The sequence below is a fragment of the Bufo bufo genome, chromosome 6 (assembly GCF_905171765.1).
Source record: "Bufo bufo chromosome 6, aBufBuf1.1, whole genome shotgun sequence".
Classification (NCBI taxonomy): domain Eukaryota; kingdom Metazoa; phylum Chordata; class Amphibia; order Anura; family Bufonidae; genus Bufo; species Bufo bufo.
The window spans coordinates 384,565,566-384,580,470 of record NC_053394.1 but is presented as its reverse complement, the minus strand read 5'-3'; the positions used below and the strand labels follow the sequence as shown (position 1 = coordinate 384,580,470).

The 14,905-nt window shown below is 42.2% G+C and overlaps 1 pseudogene; it reads right to left on the bottom strand.

The window, feature by feature from the left end:
• LOC121003521 overlaps positions 1-14,905 on the bottom strand; it is a 342,146-nt pseudogene that overhangs the window by 146,029 nt on the left and 181,212 nt on the right.

Sequence of the window (14,905 nt, the reverse complement as noted above, 5' to 3'; positions counted from 1 at the left end):
CAGCAGAGATACAGGCTCTTGATGAGCTGTGCAACAACGGTTCCCTCACTGTCAAGCCCGCTGATAAGGGGGGAGCCGTTGTTGTCATGGACACAAAATGGTACGTCTCTGAAATCCAGAGGCAACTTGGGGATGTTGGTGTATACAGGCGTCTCAATCATGACCCCAAGTTTGATGTTATCAGAACCATCACCAGGGTGCTCGATAAAGCTAGGATGGGAGGTCTGATTGATGGATCCCTGTACACTTACCTACTGGTGACACAACCTAAGACACCACTAATATACGTGTTACCCAAGATTCACAAATGCCTCAGCAACCCTCCAGTAAGACCTATAGTGTCTGGGAGGGAGTCAGTGTTTTCTAACATAGCCATTTTTTTGGACAGGATCCTCCGTCAATTTGCAGTTGCAGCCGACTCTTACATACGAGACACTGGAGACTTCCTGGATAAAATTGCACGGGTGGTAGTGACTCCAAACACTATACTGGCATCATTTGACGTGGTCAGCCTCTACACCTCTATCAATCATGATAGAAGTGTGGAGGCAGTCAGGAAGTGTTTGATGAGCACACAATACACTGATGAATGTAGAGAATTTATCATTGACCTGCTCGGTGTAGTGCTGAGATACAATTATTTCGCTTTCCAAGATGGCTACTATCTACAATTGCGAGGAACTGCAATGGGTTCAAATATGGCGCCAACTTACGCCAACATTTTCATGTCAGACCTGGAGGAAGAGCACATCTTTGTGTCCCACCACTTCAGCCATGTGCGCGGGTGGTGGAGATACATAGACGATGTGTTTGTGGTCTGGGATGGCACTGAGAGTGAATTGGCAGAGTTTCACTATTTTTTGAACAGAATGGATCTTGAGATCCAGTTTACACTCACCCACTCCACCGAGCAGGTTCAATTCCTAGACACAATGGTAAAGATACAAGGGACGGTATTGATGACCGATCTGTTCATTAAACCGACAGACTGTAATAAATTGCTGAAATTTGAGAGCTGTCACCCGCGCTCCATGGTGAAATCGCTGCCACTGAGTCAGTTTCTCCGGGTTCAGCGAATAGTGAAGGACCCACAACTATGTGAATTGAGACTATCAGAAATGTCAAAAAAAATTCACCTACAGAGGTTACCCCAGAAAACTGGTCCAGAAACATCTGGACACAGTGGTATCTGGTCCCTCTGAGGCAGCCACTAAACAAGTCACAAATAGGGTACCATTTATCTCCACATACACAGAAGGAAGCTATCAGATAGCAGGAGTCATTAAAAAACACTGGCCCATACTGAAAAGCAACCTTGGTAATATAAAAGAATTTACTGTGCCCCAGCTCATGTCCTACAGAAGAACTAGGAATCTTCGTGACAAATTGGTTAAAGCTGAGGTAGTTGGAGAGAAAACAATGGTCCAAACCTACATAAGTCACAAAAGATACAGATGTTATCCGTGTCTAAACTGTGTGAACTGTAGTTATATGTTAAAAGGGGAAAAATTTATGCATCCAGTACTTGGAACACAGTTTGAGATAAGACACTTCCTCACTTGTAATAGTTAATTCGTCATTTATTTACTGTCCTGTCCGTGTGATCTCTTCTATGTTGGAGAGACCACTTGTGATGTAAAAACGAGGTTAAACTACCACAGGTACTCAATTCGTCAAAAACGGAGGGATCTCCCTGTGCCCAAGCACATTGTAGAGGCTGGACACAGAGAAAAGGATCTCAAATTCAGGGTTATTGATCATATCCCCCCCTTGAAAAGAGGAGGTAATAGAGAACGGATACTGAAACAGCGGGAAATTATGTGGATTCACCGGCTACGTACACTCAAACCTGATGGCCTAAATACAGAATGCAGATGGGATCTGTGTGGATAGGATGTGCAGTTTGTTCATTTGATGTGGGGGGTCTGATCCGCCTAGTCTGGTATGGGGAATATACAACAGTGCTTATTTGAGTAAACTGATTTGTAATTTTTCTATTTTTGTAGAGCTTTTGGATGGGCTTAATGGCCTTTTGTCGATCGTCATTGGAGAATACCGTCAATGAATTTGGGGTCCGCGAGTTTGGCTGTTTTCATCGTATGCAGTTAAGGTGGACATCAGTGGGAGCGACCCTGAGTGTGTAGCTATTTGCAAGTTGCTAATGTGGTAGTATGAGATTAATTTTACAGTGGTGGTGAGGGAAGTGCGGAGAAACTGGTCTGCATATTGCGGTTCCAGTCAGCATGAATTATACGCACCATGATACACTGTTTGTGTAAGGTAGGGGTCTATACCCATTAGATCTACCCATTTGTGAGAGTGAAGTGGGGGAGGGGGTTAATGGTGGGTGTCGCTACGGGTCCCCGGGCGGTCGATACCAGGGGACTGCCTTGGGAGCGTTGCTGAACGGTGGGACTATCGTGGTCGTCACGGGCAGCTCAGTGCGCCCACTTAGCCCTCCTTGCTACCCACGGAGATACATGTGAAGTTTGGGTGTACGTTCGCTTAGGCGATCACTCCGGCTTCTCCCACTGATGTGTAACCTGGATGTTAGCATTCTAGGTTACTATGACCACAGGCACGCCCCTTGCAGCTGAGTGGATGTGGCCGTGTCACATGGTTTCCCCCCTCCTCCTGGCGCTGCTGCGCGTGCGGTGCGCTCCACGTTGAGACGCTGCGTTCCATTGAACGTTGGAGCGTGGGCACGTGACGCGGGCCGGGAGGGGGGTGGTTACTGTCAGGCCCGGCGCAGGCGCAGAGCTGAGATGGGGACGCCAAGACTCGCTGATACACTGATACAATGATGGTAGGCCCTATGTTTTTAAATCCTTATGATATACAGCCGTAACTCCTGTGTAAGAGAATGTTTTTAACCTCTGACATACCGAGCACTTTTGGAATATGATCTATACAGATCTTTGGCTCCGATTCGTTGGAGGAATAGGAGCATAGACATATGTGTAAGATTTACTTTATGAACAGTATATTTGCACTTGTACCACTACTGGAATTGTTTCACATTTTTGTACCAATATGTATTTATTCACGTTTATGGAGATGATACTGAGAGCGTCATAAGACGTAACACTGATGGTGATCATGTGACTGATAATTTGGAATTGTTAACATGTGTATTCACTAATTGTATAATGTGTTTGCACTGGCTTGTGGGTATATATACCCGATGTTTGCACTGTTGTATAGCTTGACAAAGGCCTCATTGAGCAGGCCGAAACGTTGCTGGGGAATAAAGTTTGGGGTCTTCACCCTTTCACTGAAGCCTGGAAGTGCTGCCTCGTTTTTGGATCGCATATTTCGTGGAGAAGCCGGCCTCCAGGAGGAATTGCACCCAGTTCACACAGTCTGACTGTGCTGCTGCGGTATTTGCTAAATATTTTATATATATATATATATATATATATATATATATATATATATATATATATATACAGGGAGTGCAGAATTATTAGGCAAGTTGTATTTTTGAGGATTAATTTTATTATTGAACAACAACCATGTTCTCAATGAACCCAAAAAACTCATTAATATCAAAGCTGAATATTTTTGGAAGTAGTTTTTAGTTTTAGCTATTTTAGGGGGATATCTGTGTGTGCAGGTGACTATTACTGTGCATAATTATTAGGCAAATTAACAAAAAACAAATATATACCCATTTCAATTATTTATTTTTACCAGTGAAACCAATATAACATCTCAACATTCACAAATATACATTTCTGACATTCAAAAACAAAACAAAAACAAATCAGTGACCAATATAGCCACCTTTCTTTGCAAGGACACTCAAAAGCCTGCCATCCATGGATTCTGTCAGTGTTTTGATCTGTTCACCATCAACATTGCGTGCAGCAGCAACCACAGCCTCCCAGACACTGTTCAGAGAGGTGTACTGTTTTCCCTCCTTGTAAATCTCACATTTGATGATGGACCACAGGTTCTCAATGGGGTTCAGATCAGGTGAACAAGGAGGCCATGTCATTAGATTTTCTTCTTTTATACCCTTTCTTGCCAGCCACGCTGTGGAGTACTTGGACGCGTGTGATGGAGCATTGTCCTGCATGAAAATCATGTTTTTCTTGAAGGATGCAGACTTCTTCCTGTACCACTGCTTGAAGAAGGTGTCTTCCAGAAACTGGCAGTAGGACTGGGAGTTGAGCTTGACTCCATCCTCAACCCGAAAAGGCCCCACAAGCTCATCTTTGATGATACCAGCCCAAACCAGTACTCCACCTCCACCTTGCTGGCGTCTGAGTCGGACTGGAGCTCTCTGCCCTTTACCAATCCAGCCACGGGCCCATCCATCTGGCCCATCAAGACTCACTCTCATTTCATAAGTCCATAAAACCTTAGAAAAATCAGTCTTGAGATATTTCTTGGCCCAGTCTTGACGTTTCAGCTTGTGTGTCTTGTTCAGTGGTGGTTGTCTTTCAGCCTTTCTAACCTTGGCCATGTCTGTGAGTATTGCACACCTTGTGCTTTTGGGCACTCCAGTGATGTTGCAGCTCTGAAATATGGCCAAACTGGTGGCAAGTGGCATCTTGGCAGCTGCACGCTTGACTTTTCTCAGTTCATGGGCAGTTATTTTGCGCCTTGGTTTTTCCACACGCTTCTTGCGACCCTGTTGACTATTTTGAATGAAACGCTTGATTGTTTGATGATCACGCTTCAGAAGCTTTGCAATTTTAAGAGTGCTGCATCCCTCTGCAAGATATCTCACTATTTTTGACTTTTCTGAGCCTGTCAAGTCCTTCTTTTGACCCATTTTGCCAAAGGAAAGGAAGTTGCCTAATAATTATGCACACCTAATATAGGGTGTTGATGTCATTAGACCACACCCCTTCTCATTACAGAGATGCACATCACCTAATATGCTTAATTGGTAGTAGGCTTTCGAGCCTATACAGCTTGGAGTAAGACAACATGCATAAAGAGGATGATGTGGTCAAAATACTCATTTGCCTAATAATTCTGCACGCAGTGTATATATATATATATATATATATATATATATATATATATATATATAAAATAACACCTTAGTTTCACTTTTAACTGGATCTGTCCTTTGATTACCAATATTCATTCAATACAGGAGACTATGTTTGTTTGGGGAGCTCTCACAGCGATCCCAATCATCGCTTCCAGCCCTCAGCTACCTCTGGTAACTGAAAAGCAAGGCGCTGTTTTATCTCCCTGTAAAAAGTTGTATCTGAAGGAATGAAGCCAGTTAGTGACAACCATAAAAACACATAAAGTGAGGTCACAAACGGGTTAAGCATGAAGATGGCTTCTCTTATATGTGGGTTTTTTGATGTTATTAAGAGATGATTTATGGTTGAAATAAATATCACATTCTGAACATGAAAATGGCTTCTATCCTGTGTGATTTCTCTGATGTACAACAAGATGTGATTTATCGTTAAAACATTTCCCACATTCTGAACATGAAAATGGCTTCTCCCCTGTGTGAATTCTCTGATGTATTACCAAATGTGATTTACGGTTAAAACATTTCCCACATTCTGAACATGAAAATGGCTTCTCCCCTGTGTGAATTCTCTGATGTACAACAAGATGTGGTTTATGGTTAAAACATTTCCCACATTCTGAACATGAAAATGGCTTTTCCCCTGTGTGAATTCTCTGATGTATAACCAAATGTGATTTATGGTTAAAACATTTCCCACATTCTGAACATAAAAATGGCTTCTCTCCTGTGTGAATTCTGTGATGTACAACAAGATCCGATTTATTGGAAAAACATTTCCCACATTCTGAACATGAAAATTGCTTCTCTCCTGTGTGAATTCTCTGATGTATAGCAATAGTCGATTTATGTTTAAAACATTTCCCACATTCTGAACATGAAAATGGCTTCTCCCCTGTGTGAATTCTCTGATGTATAACCAAATGTGATTTATGGTTAAAACATTTCCCACATTCTGAACATGAAAATGGCTTCTCTCCTGTGTGAATTCTCTGATGTATAACCAGAACTGATTTATGGTTAAAACATTTCCCACATTCTGAACATGAAAATGGCTGCTCTCCTGTGTGAATTCTCTGATGTATAACCAAATGTGATTTACGGTTAAAACATTTCCCACATTCTGAACATAAAAATGGCTTCCCTCTTATATGAGCCGTTTGATGTTTAACACCTTTTCTGTGACTTTTATTCTGTGTTTCAGTCTGTGATGAATCAGAAGATTGGACTTGTTTAAAAGGATCAAATGATGCATTGTTGCGGTGATTGGATGAGGGTATATCTTGGATATTGGCATGCTCTTCAAATGTAACTCGTGTGATACCACAATCCTCTACTTCAAAATCTAAAGATATCAGATGTTTCTCTGAGTTCCTGGTACAGTCATCTGCCAAAAATAAAACACATTTTATTTTTGATGAATAATATACCATAGAATTGCATTGAAATTTTATAACTTTTCCATATAAAAAAATCCACATAAAGAACAAGACATGGCAAAAAATTCAAGTATGAATTGACTAAAACTGTGGTGGCCAAACAGACCACAATCTATTAGTAGACCAAGGACCATAACTAGGCTAGGTTGGCCTCCAATTTGATCAACTTCCATGCAACCCCCACCCAATCAGTCATTTATAAAATAAAACATTTCCTAGTGCTGAATGCCCCCTTAGTGCACTAACGGGGTTGCATAGCATTGTATTGATTTAGGATGCTATGTAACCCTTACAGTTCTAGAATGTATTGTATAACACTGGCAGCATCATGACCGTGCTATCCAATATATTCCAGAACTGTAAGGGTTACAAGGTTCACAGGCAGGTAGGAAATATCTGGTGTTCAGTGGTGAGAATTTTTTGTATGAGCTCTTGAGGCTACATTCACACGTGAAAAAAAATGTCATAAAAAACGGACACAGTCTTTCAAGGCCATTTTTCAACCATTTTTTGCATCCCTTTCTTAGTCGTCTGGACGTTTTGCATTCATTTTTAACGGCCATTATTTGAGAATGATTTAGATGATTTTTATTTGCTTTTTTTTTATTTAATTACCTATCCCTGCAATATACATAATGTCCCCCATAGTGGCCCCAGTTAGTAATAATGTTCCCCAGAGTGGCCATCCATCAGTAATAATTAATCATCCACTTGCACGTGTAGAGAAAAGTCGCTCTTCATTTGGTGCTAAAAGACCTGCATTCTCAGTGGGTTGATGTCACCATGCGCTCCTAAGCAAAAATGCTGGGAGAGCATGGTGATGTCATCACGTTGGTAGCACAGGTCCTTCAGCACCAAGAGAGACTGCCTTGTGTGTGCAAGCAGATAAGGCAATTTATTTTTATTTTAACCCCTAAAAGGCCATTTTCCACTAGTGTACCCATAATAAACGGCCATTACATGGATGCACTCCTGTCTAAATGGCCATTAAAAATAGTCCCATTGATTTACATGGGGTCCATCTGGCATGGCATGTCCTATTCTTCACAATCACTATTCACTCGTCCTAAAAAAAAATGGCCACGTGAATAGCGCCATTAACTTCAAATGATTCTAAAAACAGCTGTGTGCCATTTTTCACTGTTGTGTGCATGTAGCCTTATCCTGCAGCCTTTCCCGATTACACAAACTACATATAGCGCCAAAGAATAATCCTGTGACCTGAACATCATCACTGCACACCGAGGTCTCTCCAAATCTCAGTCCTGTCACTCTCAAGTAAACAAACTGCATGGCCCACACCATATTATCTTCATTTTTTCATGCATTTATATTAAAGGGGTTGGCTCACCTGAGACAATGGGGGCAATTCGCTAGGTTATACCCCTATTGTCTGGTAGGTGCAGTCCCAGCACTGTGACCCGCACCTATCTCCTAAAAAGAACCTCGAAAGTAGTGGAGGGTGCAGGGTGCATGCGCAGCAACGGCTCGGCATTGGCTTGGCTATTTCAGTCAGGCCCTGGAAACAGTGGCCGTTCATGCACAGTGCACTCCCATTCACTACTATGGGGAGAGCGCTTGGTGGTGGCCGGACCAGAGTCCTCCAGCCACCACTTTGGCCTTCTCCGTGTCATATCCTAGTAGTATGCCCCCATTGTCTCAGATGAGACAACTCCTTTAAGTGCTTGCGACTCATATATACTGTACACACAATCCAAAGATTATGAAAAGTATATCCCTAGAGAGGAACCAATTTCTTGAAATACATTTCAGGTGTAATTCTGAAGAATCAATCAGAAGAGGAAACAAAGAATTTTTTCAAAATCAGAGAATCTTTTTTATTAAATTCCAAAAGAGAGTACAACACAAATGTACATACCTTAATACATTATACAATAAAATTGATTTGCAACAATAATTAAGATTCAACATGAGTCTTATTGTATCTTAGTTGTTAACTGTCACGTATACTTATTATTTAAACTCTTAACTACCCCATTTCTCTCCCCCCCCCCCCCAACCTTCCATTCCGGCATCAGCTGCTTCTTCTACCTGAGATAGCACCCATGCACATTTGTGCCTGCCATGGTTCCCATAAATTCTCAAATTTGCTGGGGCAGCCCCTTTTCTGGAAAACGGCCTTTTCATATACAATCATAGTGTTGACTTTGCACCTAAATTCCCCGATTGTGGGAGGCTCAGCCTGTATCCAGTGCTGAGCTATCAGCTTCCTAGCCACATACAGTAGTCTGCCTATAGCCAGTGTGAACACATATTCAGTACCCAATTCCGATACATAGCCTAAGATACACACTTTCCGGTCTTGCGGAATATTTACGGAGTATGCTTTTTGTATGATAGCAGTCACCTCTCTCCAGTATACAGTCAGGACCGCACATTTCCATAGCATGTGTATCAAGTCTGCAGGTTCCATATCACACCGAGGACACTTGGCATCTAATCTGTGACCAATTTGGTGTAAAAACACTGGCGTCTTGTACACTCTATGGATAATAAATAATTGCAAAAGCTTTCCATTTTCACTCAAAGATGACACAGGCACCGCCTCTAATATATCAGCCCATTGCTCTTTCGAGAGTTCAACAACATCTGTCTCCCATTTATGCATTTAAGTCAGTGGGTGAGATTCTAGGTATTTATCTAGTATCAAATCGATATGTTAGAGATATCATCCACCTTCTTTCCCCTCCCGAAACAATCAGATGCAACGCTGCGTCTCTTTGTGCCATTACGCTACCATTCTTAATCATCGTATTATATGCATGACGCAATTGCAGATATTGATAAAAGCGCCTGCTGAGGGATGCCATATATTTCTTGAATACTGGTGAAGAATCTGGGCTGCTAGAATCATTATTCACTAGATACAGGAGCTGAAGAGACATTCACTCCACTGAGAGCTGTGTTTCATGGAAGCAGACAGGCCAAAATAGGTATTTAAAACAGTTATATAATGCTCCTACTGTTAATATAGTGATTAGAACTGTATACTGAACCAGTTATACCGTATGTGTGCTTACTTACAGTTCCACCAAATTGCAAGCATACAAACCAGATTCCATACATATTGCAAATACAAAATACAAATACAAAATGCAAGCGACAAATTGCAAGCTACAATTGCAAACTACAAATAGCAATCAACAGGGGCGTAGCTAGAAATGACTGGGCCCCACAGCAAATTGTTGAATGGGGCCCCCCTCCCCCAGTAATTTTTTTGCAACCCCTTCCTTTCATGCCGTCCCCATTACTGTGGCTAGTAAAGATCACTCTCTCAGACCAGGGCCGGCAACTGTTCCATCAGTTTTATACACTGTCTATACTGTCACTGTATATCATTTCATTGTGTAATACTGTTGAGGGGGCCCTGACCAAATCTTTTAGTCCTCCTCTTCCTGGATGGCCCCTTCTGGGTCAGGGCCCCAAAGCAGCTGCTTTCCCTATAGCTATGCCCCTGGCAATCAAATAGCAATCCATACAAAATCAGTAGAACTATCGATTAAATCTCAGATATATCTCTCAGAGAGATCATAAAGTGCTTAAAGCGAACCTTTCACCTGGATTTCACTTAATAAACTATTACCAGTACCTTATAGATTATCCTCATTGTGTTTCAATGCATTCTTGTGCTGCTTTTCTGGGGTGTATATTCATGAAAAAAACGACTTATAAAGTACTCTTCTCCAGCTCCTGAAGTCACGTTAGAAGTCAAGGGGGTAGCCCTTCCCTCACTCCGGGCTGTAACTCCCCTGCCCTAACCCCTCCTCTAAGCAGTGTAACTGACACCCGGCTCAGTCGCCGGGACCACGCTTGTACAGGCGGCGCATGCGCCGTCGGACTCAAGCGCGATCCTGTAACTGAACATGCGCCGTCCCCGATGCCTGCCTGTCTTCTCTTCCTCACGCGCGATTCAGTTATAGGATCGCGCTTGAGTCCAACGGCGCATGCGCCGCCTGTACAAGCGCGGTCCCGGCGACTGAGCCGGGTGTCAGTTACACTGCTTAGAGGAGGGGTTAGGGCAGGGGAGTAACAGCCCGGAGTGAGGGAAGGGCTACCCCCTTGACTTCTACAGTGACTTGTGGAGCTGGGAACGAGGACTTTATAAGTAGTTTTTTTCATGAATATCCATCCCAGGAAAGCGGCACAAGAATGCATTGAAATAGAATGAGGATAATCTATAAGGTACTGGTAATAGTTTATTAAGTGAAATCCAGGTGAAAGGTTCGCTTTAAATAACGGCAGTGTTATATATGAAGAAAAGTTGAAGTTAATAAAGAAGTTATTTGAAGCATTTGCTGTGCTCTTTAAACCTATTGTTTCCATAGAACGGCGCAAGAGGAATTACAGAGTAATAGACAGTCTGGTTAGACTAAAAGTCAGAGATATCAAAATTCTTTTAATGCCACAGCGCAAAAGGCACTTCATAGTGCTACGCCTGTCACAGTGAAACTATTGCCCTCAGAGGGCAAAGCGATAGCGCTCCTTAACTTGCACAGTAAAAGGGCGCATTAGAGAAGCGGCGCGCCAGCATATACCGCCATGAAGCAACTGTTCCCTTAGTGACCAAGCAAAGACATCTCAGCGGAGCTACCATAAAGGCCATAGAATGTGCGCATTAGTCAAACTACAGCCGACTCTTAAAGTGGCAGAATGGCAAAGGCAAGATATTCAGAGAAAGAGCGTCAACTCTCCTGCGACCCCTAGAGAGAAAGAGACGCATGGTGGGAGGCCAAAGTCCAGAGCAAGAGTGCCTGCAACGCTATCCATGGAGAGACCACATACTGCAGTCAACTAGTTTCCTGCCACTAGACCCAAAATCTGCAGCAGCGTATCCAAGCCAGCGCATCGCAAGTCATCACAGAGCATCGCAAGTCTGCACAGAGCATCGCATCACATCAAGAAAAGACAAGTATCCTGTAAGACATTTTTTCCACCAACTTATCATTGCATATAGGCTTTGGCATAAAGAGACATTTTAGTGTTCAGATAAAGACATTAAAGTAAAACAAAGGACAGTTTGTATTACACAGACTCTATTGCATTTAAAGTGAAAGTCATTTATTGCCTGCATTTATCTCTGTTTTTAAAGTGACAGTAATTTTTTTCTGCATTTGTCAGTATTGCATTTAAAGTGAAAGGACTCTTAATATTCGTATTGATTGTTAGTATTGCATTTAAAGTAAAATATCTGAGCCTAGTATTACCATGCCACTGTTAGAGGATACAAAGATAGATAAAGTAGAAGAGCAATGGAACCTGTCTGAGGTAGAAGAGTCTGATGCAGCATTAGTCTTGCCTCAAACAAATATAGCCAAAGCAGATGAACTAAGACGTTCATCACGTGCCAGAAAACCTACCTCAAAGATGTTAGAAAATTTGGACCAAGAGGCAGCATTAAAAAGAGAAAAAGTTTGCCCGGATGTATGATAGGTGGAATCATACATTAAAGCCATTCATAGAAAGCTAAAGCAAAAAAAGTATGAAAGGGAACTTGAGTGATATGGTAGAGACGGTAGAAGAATCTGAATCAGAGCTTATGGCAGCATATGTCAACCTGCGGTCGTTTACGACACCTTCCCAAGATATTGTAAGCAACATAGACATGTACTGCGATCACTAAAGATTTAGTAAAGCTCATGAGAGAACTATAATTTGCAGCAAACTATGATGAAGTTAAAGCAAGAAGTAGAATGAAGAAGCTTTTTATGAGAGACTATGCTAGGTCCTTAGGGGGAACCACAATCTCAAGTGGGACTTCCTTCGCTAGTAGAAGTGCCACCCACATATTAGAGTCCTCAATTACTTCAGCCAAAAGAAAGGAATTAGCTGAACAACTTGCTGTCAAGAGAGCAGAAATTGAAATGGAAGCTGCCATCGAGGTGCAGCACCAACTGATCGCTGAAAAGGAAGCTGAAAAGGATGCACAGTGCCATCAGATAGAAGCTGAAATGGATGCACAATGCCATCAGATGGAAGCTGAAATAGATGCACAATGCCATCAGATGGAAGCTGAAATAGATGCACAGTGCCATCAGATGGAAGCTGAAATGGATGCACAATGCCATCAGATGGAAGCTGAAATAGATGCACACGGCCAACAGATGAAAAGTCTTGAAAAGGCAAAAAGAAGTTAAGATCATAGAAGCCAGACTCAAAGTACACGAAGAGGATATGAATCAGAGTAGTCATAGGTTCAAATCTGTTCTAAGTGAAGAAGCAGACTCCTACTTTTCTACTTACGCCCATGAAAATGGAAGGGAATCTCCAGCATTTAGTGAGAGAATAAGTTATTATTCTTCCATCCCTGCTCAGAAAAACAAGGAGAGGCCTAGTCCAGTGTTAGGAAAAAGGTGTGTAAATTTACCCTCTATCTCTACCAGAAAAGATAAAGAAAAGGACTCACCTAATTCAGAACTAAGCGAGAAAATAGAACCGGATGATTCTATTCCTAGATGTCACGGCACTGCTCAGGAGAGTATTACAACTATTGTCCCAACAGGACAACAGAGAACAGTCCTCGCTAGACTTCCCATACCGGAACCCACTGTATTTTCAGGAGACGTACTGAAGTTCATAGAGTGGAAGGCAAGTTTTGAAATGACCATTGAGCATCGTTGCTTCAGTCCAATCGACAAGTTATTCTACCTTCAGAGATATGTTGGTGCGGAAGCAAAGAAAGTTCTTGAAGGTAACTTCTATAGAAAAGACAAAGAAGCCTACAAGCAAGCTTGGGAAAAATTAAATGCAAGATATGGTCATCATTTCTTAGTACAAAGAGCTTTTAGAGAGAAATTGAATAACTGGCCTAAAATAGGTCCTAAAGAACACTTCAGATTCCAAGAGTCTGGTGACTTCCTGCAAGCATGCAGCAATGCCATCCCACACGTTCAAGGACTGGAAGTACTGAAGGACTATCTAGAAAACCACAGGATGCTAACTAAGCTACCTGAAGAATTGGCTTCTAGATGGAATCACTATGTGACTAAACAGTTAGATCTAGGCAAGAACTTCCCAAGTTTTAAAGAGTTCTCTGAGTTTGTCAATAAGGAAGCACGGATAGCATATAATCTAGTAAGATCATCATACGTCTTAAAATCCTTAGAAGAAAGGCCTGCAAGAGAGATAAGACGTGCAAGAGCAACTAGCTTTGCAACCAACAGATACCTACGAGAGCAAGTTCAAAGTCACTACTGGGATCAGTAAAGAGACAGAACTGACAAATCTTCAGACTACCTTCAAGTGTATGTTCTGTGGAGAGAACCACTCCATACATAAGTGCCAACAATTGAAGGAGAAGTCCCCAGAAGAAAAGAAAATGTGTGCTGGATAACCTACTGTGTTTCGGATGCCTAAGAAAAGGCCATGTTACTAAGGAGTGTAAGAAAAAGGCCACATGCAGCGTTTGCAAATGACGCCATCCTACACCACTACATGATGAACGTCCAAAGAAAGATCAATCCTCAATACCTAAAGATACTGAGGAAAGAAATAAAGTATCGGTATTCTTTTGCAGAGTGAGGGAAGGAGAAAGCAATGGCACATCAATGGTTGTACCAGTGTGCATTTCAAATCCTAAAAGGAGGAACAAGGTATACGCCTATGCGCTACTGGATGCCCAGAGTGACGTAACCTTCATTGATCAAGAAATCTGCAAAAAATTACAAATGGCTACAGAACCAGTGAAGCTCAAACTCACCACAATGAAAAGGGAGAGACACATTAGTGAACAGTCAAAGGGTCAAAGGACTGACAGCTAGAAGACTTTATCCTCGAAGAAGGACATGCAGAGAAAGTTAATAATCAGCCTAAAGAAGGAGAAGTGTGGTACATCCCACATCAAGGTGTCTACCACTCAAAGAAAGCAGATAAGATTAGAGTAGTATTTGATTGCTCAGCAAAGTACTGGAGTCCTTTGAGTCATCAATAGAGTTGAGCGAACACCTGGATGTTCGGGTTCGAGAAGTTCGGCCGAACTTCCGAAAATGTTCGGGTTCGGGATCCGAACTCGACCCGAACCCGAACCAAATTGAAGTCAATGGGGAACCGAACTTTTCGGCACTAAAAAGGCTGTAAAATAGCCCAGGAAAGGGCTAGAGGGCTGCAAAAGGCAGCGAAATGTAGGTAAATCCCCTGCAAAAAAATGTGGATAGGGAGATGAATAAAAAAAAAAATATAATAATAATTAACCAATATCAATTGGAGAGAGGTCCCATAGCAGAGAATCAGGATTCATGTCATAGCAGTGAATCAGGCTTCATGTCACCCACCACTGGAACAGGCCATTGTCAGATATTTTTAGGCCCCGGCACCCAGACAGAGGAGAGAGGTCCCATAGCAGAGAATCAGGCTTCATGTCATAGCAGAGAATCAGGCTTCATGTCACCCACCACTGGAACAGGCCATTGTCAAATATTTTTAGGCCCCGGCACCCAGACAG